At 38.5% G+C, this 19,553-nt stretch overlaps 1 protein-coding gene across 3 annotated transcripts in view; it reads left to right on the top strand.

The window, feature by feature from the left end:
• Window positions 1-19,553, top strand: part of DUSP16 (dual specificity phosphatase 16) — a 90,436-nt gene that overhangs the window by 3,494 nt on the left and 67,389 nt on the right. For all 3 annotated transcript variants that reach the window (XM_043441721.1, XM_043441723.1, XM_043441722.1), the window contains exon 2: window positions 4,282-4,393. The gene's annotated coding sequence lies outside the window, so the exon portion shown is untranslated. The remainder of the gene's footprint in view (window positions 1-4,281; window positions 4,394-19,553) is intronic.

Raw genomic sequence — 19,553 nt, 5'->3', positions numbered from 1 at the left:
GATCAAATAAGTGACTAGAGGAAACAGGAGTGGCTCAGAAAGGAGGATCTAAGGCAGATTACCAAGGACAGGTACAAAGCAATAAGAAAAACTTGCCAGGGCTATGATCAGGAAAGAAGGAAATGGGATCCATCTTGACATGAAAGGAAAAAGGCATAAAAAGAAAAAATATCCTCCAGTACCTCAGCAACAGGAAGAAAGTAATGAAACTCCAACTTCCTTCTTGATTGGGGTTAGATACTTCATTTGAAGGTATCACCAAAAAAGTCACAAGGTTTTTTTTTTTATATATATACAAAAATTAATCTTGGGGGAGGGATGGATAAAGTGAATTATGAGCAGTTATAGTTACATATATGAGAATGTAAAGCTTGAAGTTGCCAAAAATAAGTTTAAACTAGAGGGGACCCACTGCAATTTCAGTTGAGTTATTGGAAAAGGAGGGTTAGGTTATAAAAAGGTGAAACTATTAACTCAGTTGATTTCTGGATTAACTATAGGTATGAGTCAGTCAAGCTGAGCATTTATTAGTGGTAGACTATGTATGGGTCCTTAGGTGGATACTGAAACGTAGGGGCACGGTCCATGCCCTTAATGAGGATTATGAGAATTTTAAGGGAGCTATATACAAATGCAAAGATAAACAGTTATCAGACAGCAGGCAGGGGCGGCGTTCATGGTATGATTGGAGCAATGGGAGATGTTTTTCATAGAGGTAGTAGAATTTGACCCTGACCTCAAAGGATGGTTAACCTGTGTAAGGAGGAAAGGAAGGGGCGGAGCAGGGGGTGGCCATTCAACCACCCCTTCATTCAGCAGTTCTGTTTGGAACCTCTGCTGTGTGCTTGGCACTGTTCTCTGAACCCGGCAAAGAGTGGAAAGTAAGATAAGGTTTTTGCCCTTATGGAATTTACATTCTAGTGGGAGAAGGGCAATAAACAAGTAAACACTTCATGGAAAATCTGATGTCAGAGAGTGATGTCTTGTGAAAATAGGAATGATCAGAGACAAGGAAATTACAGAGTGCTCATTACAGCCCTCCTTACTTTGTGAATGACCTGTTTTGCCTGTGATATGCCTGGTGAATAATGTTAATGATTTAACTTTTTAATATTTATTTGCAGCCCAAACCAATTTGAACAGACATCTACACAGTCATCGACTCCATCTTTAACCAATTTTTTAAAAGAAACCTACATAATATTTTGTAGATGGAAGCATGCAGGCTTTGAGTTTTCAACTCCTCGTTAACAATTTTTATGCAATTCTGCTGCTGTTGTCTGCTAAAAAGCTCATGTTTTTGCAGTGAGGTTAATGTCATTCTTTCCAGTTTACTTAGAGTTGTGATGTATTGGGCTGTATACTTAGGTATATTCTCCATTTGGAACAGTAATCACAACAGTGCTATAAAGGGAAGCTAAACTCCAAGGACAGTTTGTTTTGATGATACACGTTGTATGAGGGCACACAAAACTGAAGATGGGCAGAAAGTATAAGTCGGCTCTTCAGCTTAGTTACCAGAAAATGAGGTCAAGGGTGACATTCCCTCCAGGCCTCGTCTGCATGGTACATTTGGGCTGCGTTGTGCTCTGTGAACTTAATCATTCTCCTTACAGGTTGGTAGGGGACTTAGTGGTCTCACTGGAAATATTATCTTAAACTTAGGACTTTTACTGTCTTTCTGCAGATAGTAGACCCGATACAAAAGTGTCAGTTCTGAAATGGGGAAGTCTGGACTCTGCAGTTGTCTGACTGCCAGCTTTTGTTGTTATTGACAAGATGTCCTTTATAGTGGCAGCTAAAAAATTCCTTAGTGACTCTTTCATATTTTGGAACACATTCATGAAGTACTTCTTAAGTATTCTTTAAGAAATGTGTTCTCTCCTTCTCTACTTTTTCTGTAGTTTTAAACTTAAAAAAGACACACACACACAACAAAAAAAAACCTGATAGGTAGAATTGAGGTAAACGATTCCTAAAAGGATTTATGTGCCTATAGAACCACATTTCTTAAAATTTTCTGTATGCATCTGACCAGTTTTCATTTACAATTCATTCTGACACACTTGGGTTAAGCCTATGGAAAAGAAAACGATTTTCAGAGGAGGTGGGAGATTCTTTAGCCTTTCCTTAATTTCCTTCTGAATACTCCATTTATTTTTATTATTTTTTAACTTTTTATTTTATGTTGGAGTATAGCTGACTAACAGTGTTGTGATAGTTTCAAGTGAACTGTGAAAGGACTCAGCCATACATATACATGTATCCATTCTCCCCCAAACTTCCCTCCCATCCAGGTTGCCACATAACATTGAGCAGAGTTCCCTGTGCGCTACACTAGGTCATTGTTGATTATCCATTTTAAATAGAGCAGTGTGTACATGTCAGTCTTCAACTAAATACTCCATTTAGAAAAGAAATTGTAGATGTAAATGCTTGGAGTCTGTGATATGTATGATAAAAGCTAATGTGATATGTAATCGTGAAAAGTATTTGGGAAGAACAGTAGAATTCATATGTTTTAATGTCTGGGTGAGGGGTGGGCCAAATTGCAGGTTTTGCACTATAACTTGTCATGTATGTGGCAAGGTATTAATATTAAATTTGTCTGTTCTTCCCCTTAAAATTAATGGGGAAAGTAATATGTAGAGAAGTATATGCTGCTTATTGTCTCACTGAATAATTATACACAAAACTATTATAGCTCATATCCTAAGATGTGCCTAGTAGAATTGACTTTTTTGACAAATGTTTGCTGAATAAATTGAATTGTCACAGGTAGTTTATTGTGATGATATTCTATTTCTAGCTTAGAACACTGTGGTTTTTTTTTTTTTTTTAACAATTATCTTTTCATATTTAATTAATTTATTTTGGATGTGCCATGTGCCATGTGGGATCTTAGTTCCCTGACCAGGGATCGAACCTGTGCCCCCAGTGTTGGGAGCAGAGAGTCTTAAAACCACTGGACCACCAGGGAAGTCCCAGAGTACTGAGTTTTGAGCTCTGAGTTGAAACCGCAGGTGGTTGCCATCCAGCCTTTTGGATAGTGGGCTTGTTTGAGCTGTACTGTCACTCTGGAACCCAGACCCTGACCTTCCCTCCAGCCTGCCTGACCATGGGGCTGGTCCGACCCCATCCCTTCCAAAAGGGCAGGTGGTGGCTTCCTACAGTCCCTGCCCTTCCTGATCAGCTGAGTGTGTCCTCTTCTGGTCACTTCTCAGAGTACTGACGTGTCCCCAGTTTGGCCTTTTTTGTGGTGGGTGTCTCTTGTTATTTTTGTGTGTTGTTTTGTTGGAGAAGAAGCACATTTCCCTGGAGAATAGTTCTTGACTTGATTTTGTAAACCGTACATGTATATAGAGCATGGTGTTATTTCTGCTTCGTTCTTGTCTTTAACTGAAAATCTTGTATTACTTGTAACTGAATTGTTGAGAATATTTTGATCCTACAGAACAACTAAAAACTAATGAAGACTTTTTTTGGGAGACAATCAGGAAATTAGAACATAGAGTATGTTTTAGGTTGGAGAGGGTCATGACAACCCTCTCCAGTAATCTTTTTTTGAATGTTTTATTTATTTATTTTTTTACATTTATTTTTATTAGTTGTAGGCTAATTACTTTACAATATCCTCTCCAGTATTCTTGCCTGGAAAATCCCATGGACAGAGGAGCCTGATGGGCTACCGTCCATGGGGTCGCAAAGAGTCAGACATTACTGAAGTGACTTAGCATTGCATGTTTTAGGTGATATTTAAGAATAAAACTATAGAGTTCATTTCTATGTTAATGGTATTGGGGTTATGTTAAATTCTCATCTGTTAAAAAGATACATATGGGAGTATTTATAGACAAAATGAAATGATGCCTAATACTTGTTTTTAAAAACATACACACATTTCCTATGAACTGAAATAATATTGACAATTTTTTGGTAATTTTTAAGAGTACATGGGGGTTTGTTACAATTTTCTGTACTTCTGTGTGTATTTGGAAATATCTGTAATAATTAGGATATACACATTACCAATTATAACTGTCAAGGGCTAAAGTTAATACAGTAAAGTTATGTGGTTGGACATTTGAACTAATTGACTAATCAAAAAATCTCCACTTTGCATTTTCTGTAAGTTCTGCATTTAGCAAAAAAATTTAAGAATAGAGAATTTTTTAGAAATATGGTCACAAGGTTAAAACTCTTAACTTTGAGATCTTGTAACAATAACAGTATACCTGTACTGTATCAACTGTTCTGACATATTTTGTCTTTAATCCTCAGAACAAGACATGAATAACCCATTTCACAGATGAAGAAACTAAGACCTTAGATTAATTTATCCAAATCCTGAAGCAAGTGGACCGGGAGCTGGGACCTTCTGACTCCTTCTCAGGTGCTTGTTCTCTTATATACACACGCATATAAGCATTCTTTTTTTTGTGGTGTTGAAAACCAAAGGTTTTCTAACATTTTGGTGTTGGGACACTTTTGCATTCTTTACAAATTATTGATGCCCCAAAGATCTTTTGTTTATGTGGACTGTATCAATATTTAACATATTAGAAATTAAAAGTCTGAAATGTTTTAAAATACTTATCCACTTGAAAACAACAAACTCATGAAAGGTTAACATGAATAACATACTTTAATGAAAAAAATATTCCAAAACAAAAATACAGTGATAAGTGTGAGATGGTTTTATGTTTTGCCACTCTCTAATGCATTGCTTAATAGAAGACCACTGGTGTTTTTCATAGCTGCTTTTGCATTCAGCCTATTGTGATATGTTGCTTTGTTTGAAATATATGAAGAAACCCCACTTATACACAGATACATAGTAGAGAAAAGGTGGGGTATTTTAGTGTCTTTTTCATGTAATTGTGTATATTTTTTAATATGTCAAGACTCAGCAAATGGTAGATTCTTTTTTTTCCCCTTGGCCTCTTTTTTTTGTTTAGAAAGATGTTCTTAAGAGTTAGTTGTGGTGTTGAATCTGAACATTGTCAATGAATTTTTTGTGCTACTCCGTAACGGAAAAATCTATTGGTCCATCTTGTACTTTGGATGGATCTTTGACCAGCTTGTGGTTTTATAACATTGTACATTGGTCATTTTAAAAATAATTGTTGAGTTCTGCAGATCTTTCAAATGTTGACACATTTGTTTACATAGTATTCATCAATACAACCATTAATCTCATCCAAAAAGTCTTTAGAATTGAGGAGCAGTCAAGATTTTGGTATCCAGTTCAAGTTTTCCAAAATTCTAATTTTTTCTTGAAAACTCAAATTTTATCATCAGCAACAGGTATTGTCAGTTCTTTCCTTGAAGTGTCAGGCTCACTGTATCTACTTTAGAGAAAATGTCTGCCAAGTACCTAAGTCTGAATAACTATACATAATAATAAGTTGTCTGCCAGCCATTCTTTCAGCAGAAATGGTATTCTATGGAAAAGTGTATAGTTCAGCTCACAACTCAATTGCATAAATGCTTTTCCTTAAGATGGCCATTGTATTAGGTATGTAGAAATGCTTTTTGTACATATTAGATATGATGAAATGGTCCCATTTCATCACACGGATTATTAAAAAGATCAAGTTCTCAAGAGTGAGATTTAATAATTAATAACTTTTACTATTTTATCAAGGACATTGTTAAGTGAAACTGGCTTTTTAAAAATGATTGATAGGAGAAAGAGTAACATGGAAACTTATATTACCATATGTAAAATAGATAGCCAATGGGTATTTGCTATTTAGCTAAGGAATCTCAAACAGGGGCTCTGTATCAACCTAGGGGGGTGGGATGGGGAGAAATGGGAGGGAAGTTCAAAAGGGAGGGAATATATGTATACCTAGGGCTGACTCATGTTGAAGTTTAACAGAAAACAACAAAATTCTGTAAAGCAATTATCCTTCAATAAAAAATAAATTATTAAAAAAAAAAAGATTGATAGGGACTTTGCTGGTGGTCCAGTGACTCAGATTCCATGCTCCCAATTCAGGGAGCCCAGGTTTGATCCCTGGTCAGAGAACTAGATCCCATATGCCTTTCCTGCATGCTGCAACTAAGACCCTGGTGCAGCCAAATAAATAATATAAAATCAATATTTAAAAAACCGATTGACAGACTGTGAAGAATGTAATTCCTGCTAGTACAGTGTGGACCCTTGCCATAATTGACGCTAAATCGCCAGCAGTTTTGCCTTTCATTGCTTTTGTGCCATCAGAGGAGATGTCAGCATGGTAGTTTCAGGGTAAATCATGAGAATTTGATATTGCTGATATAAACTGGTGCCATGTTCTAACATATTTTTAGAGTAGTCTAACATAGACAATCTGTAGCAATAAAATAATGTTTCCATCTTAGCTGATTAACTTGTTGGGAAGAAGGAAATATGCTATCGTGTGGGATGAGCCATGTGGTCCTGAATCCACAAGGGGAGAAGATTAAGTAACCTCGGAGAGTGGTGGGTGAAGGGTAGACACAAAGGAGGAGTCAATAAAAGCGCTTTTGTGTGTGTGTGTGCTCAATTGTGTCTGACCCTTTGCAGCCTTGTGGACTGTAGCCTGCTAGACTCCTCTGTCCATGGGATTCTCCAGGCGAGAATACTGGAATGTGTTGCCATTTCCTCCTCCAGGAATCTCCCAACCCAGGATTCGAACCAGTGTCTCCTGTGTCTCCTGCATTGGCAGGCAGATTCTTTACTACTGAGCCACCTGGGAAGCCCAAAAGTGCTTTATAGCTTACCAAAAAAAAAAAAAGCATCGGTTCTGTTTTTTTTTTTTTTAAGTTAAGAACGCACTGAGCCCACATACATCATTCATATAAATCTATATATTCATACTCTTTTTTATCTGTGCTCACAATCAGGGTCCTCAGCTGTTTCATTCCTTGAAAGACAGCAGGGGAAAGATGGTAGCACCCTTGAGAGAAGAGATGTTTGTGGCTGTTGTCTGTTTCTTTCAACCAGGGAGGCTGTGAGTGGGGTAGATGTTAGTGATCACAGAGCTGGTGTAGGCAGAACTGAACTGGCTGTGGGCAGCGTGGAGATGAGTGTTGGGAGCCAGAGGAATATTGTGGGGTGAATACAGAAAAATGGGACCTAGGAAAGTACAGAGGGGGGTGCAACTGGGGTCATGGAGGTGGACATATATTTGACAGAGTTCCATCAAAATACAGTTAAAATTACTATTGAAATAGCTGTACTGGATAGTCTGACTTTTAATGTCTTATCAGTATTCAAATTCTATTATAACCTGTAAAGGAGAAAACAGCAATGCCATGAATTTGGTGTAGTACTGGTAAGTCTCCAGGCTTCCATTACAAACATCCGTATGTGAAAATATTGACTCGGCCACTTTGGGGGCTGTAAATTCAAGAATGAAATTTTAATATTTAATCATTTACTAACAGTTATGATTAAGGGCTTTCCTGGTGGCTCAGTGGTAAAGAATCTGCCTGTAATGCACGAGACCTGGGTTCCATTGCTGGGGTGGGAAGATTCCCTGGAGGAAGGCATGGCAACCCACACCAGTATTCTTGCCTGGAGAATCCCATGGACAGAGGAGCCTGGCAGGCTACAGTCCATGGGGTCACAAACAGTTGGACACAACTGAAGCAACTGAAGCAGCAATTATGATTAAAGGAGCAGAAGAGTTTAGTTCAAATAAATCTTATTCATCATTTTGTTACTTATGTGATACTCATTTCCAAAAAGGATTTGAGATGGCAGAAGGAAGGATCAAAGTCATAATCAAGAAAAAATGATTCACAATCATGTTTCTTTCCCTTATGTTTTGTCTATGATGACATTTATTTTAATAGGGTCATAGTTGAGATGTTTTGTAACTATAAAGTAATTGAACTGGTCTCTATTAATTATGTGTGACTTCTCAGGTGGTGCTAGTGGTAAAGAACCCTTTTGCCAATGCAGGAGACAAATGAGACGCAAGTTCGATCCCTGAGTCAGGAAGATCCCCTGGAGAGACCACTGGCAACCCACTGCAGTATTCTTGCCTGGAGAATCCCGTGAACAGAAGAGCTTGGCGGGCTGCAGTTCATAGGGCCGCAAGGAGTTGGACATGTCTGAAGTGACTTAGTATGCACACATGCTGTTAATTATGCAGGAGAAATATAACACTTTTTTTAGTGGCATGTATATGAGCAGAATAAACACTTTTAATGGTAGTGATGTGGCAGGAAGATTACAACAGGGCACACAAGATTTTGTTTTATCTTTTTTTTTTTTTTTGGCTGTGCCATACTGCTTGTTGGATCTCTGTTGCCTGACTGGGGATCGAACCCAGGGCCCCTGGCAGTGAAAGCGCTCATCCTAACCCGCTGGAACGCCAGGGAACGGCCCAGGAAAAAAAAATTTTTTTTAAATTCAGTACTGCTTCCAGCAGTAGTTAATAGAAAGCCAAAGAAGAGGCTTAAACCATAAGCCATTTATTACTGTGTGTTTCAGAAAACTTCAGGGAACTTCAGAAGTAGGTGGTCTGGGGCGATCCAGCTGCCCCGCAGAGCCCTCCGCCAGGTTCTCAGCCGCCTTTCGCGTGTTTCCATACTGCCACCAGGTCACAAAATGGCCGCCTCAGTGGTCGCATCACATCTCTTTCCGAGGCACGAAGGAGGAAGTAGGCAAGAGCAAGCAGTTCCTACTCCAGTGCTTGCCTGACGGAGAACAGACTCTCTCCCAGAAGCTTCCATCCCCTTTTTGTCTGACGTCGCGTTTGCTTGAATTCTCTGTGTCTGTCCCACAGGAGTGGGTGCCGGGCTTGGTGTAACGCACATCATGTGTCATTTCCTAGGCCTAGACACTGCTTGCTGTCCGGGAGGAACCGGGACTCTTGGCGAGTTTGAGGGGAGGAGGTGTCTCTTGGGTGATGGGCTGTGTGTCTGCCACAGATAAGCATAAGAGAAAGCGCAGAGGGTAGTCAGCAGCCCGCTACAGCTACTTTCCTGGAGCCCAGAGACTGTTCTGTGTGGGTTTCCTTGTTTCTCACAGATTCCCTTTTCTTTCTTATTCCAGTGGAAGGTTACACAGACCTGGATCCCAGTTCGTCGTGGAGCTAATTTAGAGATAGTTAGGTCTCAGCTTCCTCAGTTGTGAGATAAGAATATCCTATTCGATGATCTTGGAGGTGCCTTCTGGTTCAGACATTCTTGTCTCTCCTTGTGTTCCTGTCTTTTGATCATTTCACATGTATATCTTTTTTTTTTTTTGAATCAAAAAAGTGGACAGGATTAGAGGATATAAAAGTGTATGGTGTTTTATAGTCATCTTGATAGCTGGCCAGTGTCTTTAATAACAATCTTGATGGTATAGAAGGTTAAAGCTAAAATTAGGTTTTGGCTTTTTGGCAGTTAAGTAATGTGATAGTACTTATGCCCCAAATTTCCCTGAAGGTGAAAAACTAATTGCATTTTTATTTTAATAGGGGACATAGCCATATATGTACAGAATCTGTACTCAACATAGCCTCAGTACCATGTCCTAAATTTAAGCACTAGTGGTTAAAACCTGGTCGAATACCCCCTTTTGCTTGTTGGGCATTTGTTCTTATTTGTTAATCATGTTTGCACTGCATATTTGCCTTAGATAAAATTAGAGGACAACTAAAGGAGTGTGATTCCCTTCATTCATGGTAGCAGCTTGACTTGACTTGAATGAGGCCAAAACCTTTGTCTCATCTTGTGTTTCTGAGAGAATGACAGTCTGGCTCCTCCTATAGAATTCCGTCAAGATTATATGAATTTGGATATACTGTGAGTTGAAAATCACATTCTCAGCTCTAGAAACTTGCAAAGCAATTAAACACTGCTTATAGAATAGGCTCTTGAAATGTTAACCTAAAAATGTATTAATCTTTTGTCCAACAGAAGTCTTATAGAAAGATCGCAATGCGGTTTATTGTGGTTTATCAGTATTAGGAGACCCTGAAGATAAACATTATTAACTGTGGCGTTTAAAGGGGCCAGAAGTCATTTGCAGTTTGGAATGTATTTTTAAGAATAAAATGGGTGTATGTATATGTATTTAACAGCTGCTTTAAACAACTTTAGGGACAGACAGCATCTAATTTCATTACTTTAGAATATCCAAATGTCAGAAACTTTTCCTTCCATTGAAACCCTTTTAACTATGTAATTAAAGTGATTGTTTTCATTTTTCATTTTGTGGATGACTAAGAGCCTCGTTAATGTAAATATTCAGGAAGCTTGATTTTATAGTTTCTTGGTTTTATAACCAACAATAAAAGTCACGTACAGTGGAAAACCCCTTCTTTTGACTACAATCCCAACTGAAAGACAAACCCAAGCAATTTGTTCTGGCAGTGGAGTGACCTGTGTGGCTGGCTCTTAAATGTTGCCAGTGGCCATCTCATTAGAGGATGTAATTAACAGGATGTTAATTTAAGGCGAGACAGTATTTGCTGGTGGGGTAGATTTCTAGTTACCAAGTGTTAATCAGCGTGGTATCCACTACCAGGAGGTAGTAGTTTTATACAAGTTCTTAATAAAAATTATTGTGAAGTCAGTGGAGGTATTTTATTATACAAATGACCTTGGTTCATGTATGGAAATGAGCACTTTGACTTCTGAGTCCAGTAGGCTTTTTTGGTGGACAAAAGATTCATTCTTTTTGCCAGTGGTTGTTGGCATGTCTTTGTCATTGGCATGAACAAGTCTTACTGAGTGTCTTCCGAAAGTGAGGTATTAGAAGAGACGCAAAGAAGTGTATGTGGCTTATGACCTTGGTCATCAAGGAGTTTATAGCAATACTTGTTAGCAGCATCTCTTGAAAAGAAAAAGAGCCATTTTCTTTTTTTCTTTGTTTTCTTTTGTAAAAAATTGTAGTAAAGGCAATGTAAAATTTATCATCGTAACCATTTTCAGGTGTATAGTTCAATATTGTTTTGTATATACACATTGTGGTGAAACAATTCTTTAGTACTTTTTACATCTTCAAAATCTGAAAGTCTACACAGTGTAGAGTATTTGAAATCTCTTTTCTCCCTCCCTCAGCCTCTGGTGAGCCCCATTCTGTGCTCTGTTTCCATAAATTTGACTACTTTGGATAACCTCATATAAATGGAATCATAAGCGTTTTATCTTTTTGTGACATATTTTACTTAGTGTAGTGTCGTCAGGGTTCATCCATGTTGTCGCCTGTGACAGGATCCCCTTCCTTTTTAAAGCTGAATCGTATTGTGTTATCATTGTACGCATAATCATGTTTTGTTTACTCATCTGTTGATAGACATTTGGGTTATTCTTGGCTATTATGAATAAGGCTGCTGGGAACACATGTGTACAAATATCTCCTGGAGACTGTTTCCAGTTTTGTTGGATAAATACCCATAAGTGGAGTTCCTGGGTCATATGGTAATTCTGTTTTTTAATTTTTTTAATAAGTGCCATACTGTTTTATATAACATTTATACCATTTCATGGACTTGCCTGGTGGCTCAGTTGGTAAAGGATCCACCTGCAATGTGGGAGACTGGGTTCAGTCCCTGGATTGGGAAGATCCCTTGGAGAAGGGAACGGCTACCCACTCCAGTATTCTGGCCTGGAGAACTCCATGGACTGTGTATATCCATGGGGTCACAAAGAGTCAGACATGACTGAGCGACTTTCACTATACCATTTCATAATCCCACCAACAGTGCACAAAGGTGGTACTTTCTCTACATCCTTGCCAGCACTTATTTTCTGTTTTTATTTTTTTTAAATAATGTCTGTTCTAAATGTGTGAGGTGATATCTTATTGTGGTTTTGATTTGCATTTCTTAGATGATTAGTAATGATGGACATCTTTTCATCTACTTGTTGACCATTTGTGTATTATCTTTGGGGTAATGTCTCAGTCCTTTGCCCATTTTTTGGTCAGTTATTTAATTTTTTATTGTTGACTTGTAAGGTGCCATTTTCTTTTTCAAATATGAATTAGTGGAGTAGAACTGCTCATAGATCAGGTGGTAATCAGTGCAGGGTGCAGAAATGCAGTGAGTGGAGTGGGGTAACAGCAGAGAGATTCACCCATCTCTAACCATTATTAGTGCAGTCCGTTCTTTTTTTTAAATATTTAGCTTTTGTTTGGCTGCACCAGTTCTTAGTTGTGGCACATGGAATGTGGCATGTGGGATCTAGTTCCCTGATTAGGGATCGAACCCAGGCTCCCTGCATTGGGAGCAAGGAGTCTTAGCCACTGAACCACCAGGGAATTCCCAGTGCAGCTTGTTTAATTGAGAGCTTTTACTCCCAAAGAGGATTTGAAGCCTCAGTTTCATCCTCTTCCTCTCCATCCTCCTCACTACCTGTAAAACCAGTGGATGGACAAGATGATAACTGAGGTGTCTTCCAGCTCTAAAATACTGAGTTTTGAGAGTACTGCCTTTTACCAGCTGACCTCTAGGTAGAGATCTCAAATCTCCTTGGAACTTCATTAACATCTGACTTCTAGACTAAGAAGTCTTTGATGGCTATAAGAAGCTCTCCTCCAGAGGCCTGTTGGATCTTTGCTAACTTTTAAGCTTACTCCTTTGGGTCCTTATAGTGCGGAGTCACCCCCAGATTCTGGGCCTACAGGTCAGTTCGTTACCTGCTGCCTCACATGAGTCCTTCCGTGGGCATGTGGCAGGGTGCTCAGGCTTGGACTTTGCCCTGAGATATACAGCGTTGTTGTTTTTTAAGCCTATTCACAGGCATGAGGAAATAGAAGCCAAAGTTCATTGGACAGTGTATTTGTTGTTGTTTTGAACACATAGAGCAGGCAGAACTAGTCCAAATCTGGTGAATTCTCATTTTGGTAAAACTAGCAATATTTCTGTGTTAAGTGCTAGGTTTAAAGAAATATTACCCAACCGATATGTTTATTCTTTGTCCGTGGTTTTCACAGTGATACTTTGGTAATAGTTTAGAAAAAAAAAAAGAGGCAATGTTGATTGTGGTGGTTGATGTTGAAGATAACCGTAGACTCTGATATGACTTGCTTAGGATTACTTTTAGATTTCAAGTACTTGGTAGTTTAAAAATGTTTTGTATCTAATAGATACTGTCTGATAGATATCCAGTCTTCAGGGAGCTGATCTTAGTTATTAATATATGGAGTTAGGTTATTGTCACAAGACACTGTGGCTTAAAATGCTAATGGCAATGGTATCCTATGAGGTAATAAGGTAAACAGGCCGAGTTCAGTAAACCACACAGGAACGGGTGAGGAACATGCGCGGTGACTCGGGAAGAGTGAGGTGCCGATAGTGCCTGTAGTGGAACCCAAGATATCTAGCCCAGCAGTGTCTTTGTCCTCAAACCCCTGTGGCATCTCCTTTGACTTCAGGCTTGTTGTCAGGGCTTGGTGGAACATTACCAGCCCCTTCTTTTGCCCAAAATACTAAATATAGGTGTGTGAGCTGGGGAGGTAACACAGGGACTGAGGCAGCGTCAGAGAGCTATGTTGTGAGAAGCTACAGAAATGTTCAGAGCCACCCAGTGTCATTTTTCTTCTTTTTTTTAATGTTTATTATTTATTTATTTGGCTGCATCGGGCTTTAGTTTTGGCATGTGTGCTAAGTTGTTTCAGTTGTGTCTGACTCTTCCCGACCCTATGGACTGTAGCCATAGATTCTCCAGGCAAGAATAAAGGAGTGGGTTGTCATGCCTTCCTCCAGGGGATCTTCCTGGCCCATGGATTGAACTCACGTCTCTTGTGTCTCCTGCATTGGCAGTCGGGTTCTTTACCACCGGCGCCATCTGGAAAGCCCTTATTTGTGGCACGTGGCATCTTTAGTTTGGCATTCAAGCTCTTAGTTGAGATATGTGGGATCCAGTTCCCTGACCAGGGATCAAACCTAGACTCTCTGCATTGGGAGCACAGAGTTTAGCCACTGGACCATCAGGGAGGTATGCTGATGGTATTCTTAATCCTGACTATACAGTCCGCTCAAGGGTTGAAAATGCATTTTGTAACATTATGATGATTTCATAGCAAAAGTTTATCGAGGCCCTGAGGGGCTTGCCATCACCATCCCTCTGATCATATCACTTAATTATGAAAAAACATAACCACCAGAAACAGGTAAAGTGAAAAGACAAGACTAATGTGGTTTTTAATTAGTAGGCCAGAATCCTTTAACATCATCATTATCAAAAGGGTATAAGGCTTTCCCTCCAAATAGTAGCATTTCATGAATTTTATAATATATAAAACTATCACATGTTTTCATTATTCATCCATTTCTTTCTGTTGCATGGGAAATGTAACTTATTTCTATATACTTTGGTTTCTGGTTTCTTAAAGTATAAAATGTTATTGTTACTACCACATCAATATCATTTATTTGAAGAGTTTGATGATAAATCTGTTGATTTTTTTTATTTGGAGAGTAGTTACTTTACAGTGTTATTAGTTTCTGCTGTGCACTGAAGTGAGTCAGCCTCAGGTGTACATCTAACCCCTCTTTTGGATTTCCTTCCCATTTAGGCCACCACAGAGCATTGAGTTCCCTGTGCTAGGCAATCAGTTCTCATCAATATCTTTTGTAATGAAAGTTCTTTTTCCTTCTAGATGCTTCAGAATCCACATACTAAACATCAGAGTGATGCATGTGGCTCTAGGACTGTGATTTGGTCTACATTCCTCTGATCTGCTTTGTATTTAGTGGGGAAAGACTTATTAGGAAGTGTGACTGAAGGGATCATACAGTTTTGGCTAGATGGTAGCATTTAGACTATCATCAGACTTCATTTATCCATGTAACTTCTAATCTATTATTAGAGTAACGATTTGATCATTAAGTAAACTTTTCTAATTAAATAGGGAATATATGTATAAAAATGTTTTGATAGCTTTAAATCAGTTAATATAACTCATCTCATTAGCTGTAAAAAGGTAGAAAAATCATGACTATGTCAGTTGATTCAGACAAACCATTTGTTAAAACCTATTTCATCATGGAAGAACTCTTAACAAACAAGAATAGGGAATTTCCTAAATATGAGCCAAATTCTGTTGAGGATGCAGAGTGAATGGAACTTTGCTATGTTGCTGGTTGGGGGTACAAAATGGTAGGCTTCCCTGGTGGTTCAGTAGGGTAAAGAGTCTGCCTGAAATGTGGGGTGGGGAATCCCTGGGATTCAATCCCTGGGTGGGGAAAATTCCCTGGGAAAAGGAAATGGCTACTCACATCAGTATTTTTGCCTGGAAAATCCCATGGACAGAGGAGCCTGGTGGGCTGTGAGGTTGTAAGAGTCGGACAAGACTTAGTGACTAAACCACCACCGCCACAAATGGTCCACTAAAGCAGAAAGCAGTTCAGCAGTTTCTCATAAAGATAAGCACACATTTACCGTGTGACTCATCAGTCCTTCTCCCAGGTATTTACTTGAGAAAAATGAAAACTTAGGTTCACACAAAAACCTGTACTCAAATGTTTATGCAGCTTTAGGAATAATCACCCCAAACTAGAAAGCACCCAAATATGCTACAACTAGCAAATGAACATATACTTGGTGGTACATTCCTACAAACAAACTATTGATAAATGCAGCAACAGGCATGAATTTTAAAGGCAGCATGTTGAGTAAGAGAAGCTACTGTTAAAAGGTGATAAGCCATATCATTCAATTTAAGTCATATTCTAGAAAGGAAAGCTTATAGGCATTGGAGAACAGGTTAGTTGTGGCCAGGGTTTAGGGTGGGGAGAGGGTGCTCATTACAAAGGAGTGGCATGAGGAGATTTTCTGGGCAAATGGAAGCATTGTGTCTTGGTTGTGGTGAGGGTTACATTATACATCTGGTCAAAAACTCATAGAACTATACACCAAAAAAACATGAATTTTGCTTTTTATAAATTAAAAGTAATTAAAAAAAAAAGTTTAGATACTAGGTCAATCTATGAAATCTGTATTTCTGTATAACAGTAGTAACCAGAAAATGAAATTTTAAGAAAGATGACATGTATAGTAAGAGCAAAAAAATATCAAAACCTAGGACTAAATCTAATGAAAGATGTCTAAAATTATTATATAAGCTGATTCTAAAGTTTATATGGAAACACAAATGGCAGGAATAGTCAAAGTAATAATATTGACGATAAACAAAGCTGCCAAATTTATTCTGTTGGATATGCAGTGTAGAAGAAACAAATGGATCAATGGAATAGAACAGAAACCAGAAGCAGATCCACGTCTGTTTTTTTTTTTTTTTTTTACACATGTATATAAAAGTATGTGTGTACATTTGTGAAACTGAAAGTGATAGTTACTCAGTTGTGTCCAACTCTTTGCAACCCAATGGACTGTTAGCCCACGAGGCTCCTCTGTTCATGGAATTCTCTAGGCAAGAATACTGGAGTGGGTTGCCTTTTCCTCCTCCAGGGGATCTTCCCAATCCAGAGGTCAAACCCTGGGTCTCCTGCATTGCAGGCAGATTCTTTACCGTCTGAGCCACCAGGGAAGCCATTGTAAGTAATAACGTGTGTGTGTGTGTGTGTATACATACACATGCACATAGACACGATTTATGATTCAGATATTATACAGCAATGTGGAGAGAAAAATCTTTTCAGTAAATGATCCTAAACTGCTTATCCATATTAAAAACAACTGATTTTAACCCCTACCTCATACCATACACACAGAAAAACCCCAGCTGAATTGTAGATCTAAACACAGGAGGTCAAATAAAAAGGTTCTCAAGGTGTTCAACACGATAGTCACCAAAGAATGCTGAATAAAACTATAGTTACTACTACACAGCGACCAAAATAGCTAAAATTTAAAAACAAATAACCAACACAGTATTGTAAGGCAATTATCCTTCAATTAAAAATAAATAAATTAAAAAAAAACAAGTATAGCAACAAAAAGCTTGAAAATATCCAGTGTCAGCAAGGATATGGAGCAAGAACTCTCAAACACTGATGGTGGGAATCATGAATTAGTACAACTGTTTTGAAAATTGGTGTATTATGTTACAGCTGAAATTTGCACTGGGCCTCTGACCCAACAAGTCCAGTCCTAGTTGTATACCCAACAAACATGTGCTTATGTTCACCAAAAGCCATGTACAAGAATGTTCATAGCATAATTCATAATTACTCCAAACTGGAAACAACCCAAATAGTCCATCAGTATAAGAATGGAGAAATACATTGTTGTATATTCAATGAAATAACATAAAATAGGAAAAGCTATTGCTATTGACAACACCATGGACTAAAATACAATGTTGAAGAAAAGAGTTCAGACACAGAAGAGTTCAAAAACAAGCAAAACTAATGTATTGATAGGGGTCAGGATAGTGGTTACCTTTAGGATGGGAGATTAGTTGATCGGATGGGATATGAGGCCAACTTCTAGAGTTTTCTACTTGATCAGGATGGTAGTTCCATGAGTATGCTATCTTTTTAAAAGTTCTTTGTACATTCATGATTTTTACGCTTTATGGAAATATATTCTATTTGAACTTAAAAAGTTTATGAAAAGAAATATTTTGAGTTAACCATAGGAGTGAATGGCATCTGAGATTGTATTAGGTTTTTTTTGCATTGGTAAAGTTCATATTATCAGTGTTGTAAGATAGAAAATTATGTGTATCTACAGATACAAATAAATAGAGAGCGCTCCATAAATAAATACAGAGAACAGGCTTAAATTCTTTCCTAACTAAATCAAGACATTCCTAGGCTTCTTGAGTTTTTTTTGTTGCTTTTGTTGCTAGGGATAAATCCATTCTTCCTGTATCCCTGGTTTTTTTTTCTCTTCACAAAAGAATACACTGTTGGAAACTATTCTATATCAGTACCTATAGATAGACATTTTTCTTTTTTAGAGCCCTGTGGAATATAATATACTTAGCCTATCTATCACTCATTGACATTGAGGTTGTTTCTGACTTTTTATAATCACAAACATGTTTCTGTGAACAATATTTCACATAAAATGTACTTGAGCAAGTATATTTATGTAGGATAATTTATTGAAAGGAGTAGTTTTGGGTCTTACAGTCTGTATGCGTGCATGCTGAGTTGCTTCAGCCCTGTGGACTGTAGCCCGCCAGGCTCATCTGTTCGTGGGATTCTCCCCACAAGAATACTGGAGTGGGCTGCCACGTCCTCCTCCAGGGGATCTTCCCAACCCAGGGATTGAACTCGAGTCTCTTGTGTCTCCTGCATTGGCAGGTGGGTTTTTCACCACTAGTGCTGCCTAAATTATTTTAAACTTTTTGTTCAGAAATAATTTTACACTTGAAAGATCAGCATCTACTGGTAACAGTTTGCTCTCTCTGCTTTATCACTTGCTGTCTCTCTTTACACATATACGTGATACATTTTTCCATTTGCAAATAACTTGCACACATCTTGGCCCTCTGTCCCCAAGCACTTCCCTGGCTCTCCAAAGAACAAGGACATTCTTCTACACCCAGTAGAGCCGTCAAGCCCAGTAAGCTAGCGTGGACTTCATACCTCTGTTCAGTCCATTTCTGTTCCCGTCGTGTCCATCAACCCAGCAGGATTCTTCATAGCACGGTCTCCTTCTAGTACAGCATGCAGTTGAGCTTCAGATGCTGTGTTTACTTGTCACTTATCTTTTTAGTTTCCTTTTATTTGGTATAGTCCCTTGGCCTTTCTTTGTCTTTTTTAAAAAATAACTTTATTGGGATATAATTCACATGCCATAAAATTTATGTTTCCAAAGAACTTGAGATAAAACTCACAACTATAAAATTTATACTTTTAAAGTATACAAATCAGTGTTTTAGTATATTGACAGAACTGTGTGACCGTCACCACTATGTAACCCTAGAACGTTTTTATCATCCTCAAATAATCCCTTCCCATCTTAGCAGTCACTCCCCATCACCCTCCTCCCCACCTTTTGTGTCTGGTTCCCTTCTCTTAGCTTAATGTTTTCCAAGTTTACCCATGTTGCAGTTGGTATCAAATCCATTCCTTTCAATGACCAAGTCATATTCCATTGTATGGATATAGACATATAGACTATATTTTGCATGTCCATTCTAGTCCATGGGGTCGCAGGGAGTTAGACGTGATGGAGTGACTAAAACACACACACACATTGATCAGCTGAAGCACTTTGGGGCCATTATAAATAATGCTGCCATAAACATTCTTGTACAGGTTTTTGTCTAAATGTTTTCTGTACTCTCATATCCAAATTCTGACCTAGGTTTCATATGTCACTGTAGACTCTCTAGATCTTTCTTGGCCATTGTTTCCTCTAGAGTTTGAGATGGATTACAGGTAGTTTCCACATCCAAAACCCACCGATAAGGAGGGCTGACTGTATCTGTTGTACACCGTCATTTTATTTAAGGAACTTGAGCATCCTAGGATTTTGGTATCCACAGGGGCTTCTGGGACCACCCCCTGTGTTTACCGAGGGATGCCTTTAGTCAGAGAAACAATTGCTAAGGGGATGTGTACTGGGCAGTTTTGTTTTTTCAAGTGGTCTGTAGACTGAAAAGCCTGAGAACCGTAGGCCTAGACAGCTAACTTCTCTTGTCTGTGACTATTTAGGTT

This window comes from Cervus canadensis, chromosome 21 (genome assembly GCF_019320065.1).
Source record: "Cervus canadensis isolate Bull #8, Minnesota chromosome 21, ASM1932006v1, whole genome shotgun sequence".
NCBI classification, from domain to species: domain Eukaryota; kingdom Metazoa; phylum Chordata; class Mammalia; order Artiodactyla; family Cervidae; genus Cervus; species Cervus canadensis.
The sequence above is the reverse complement of the archived record's forward strand: the minus strand, read 5'-3'. Positions and strand labels throughout refer to the sequence as shown.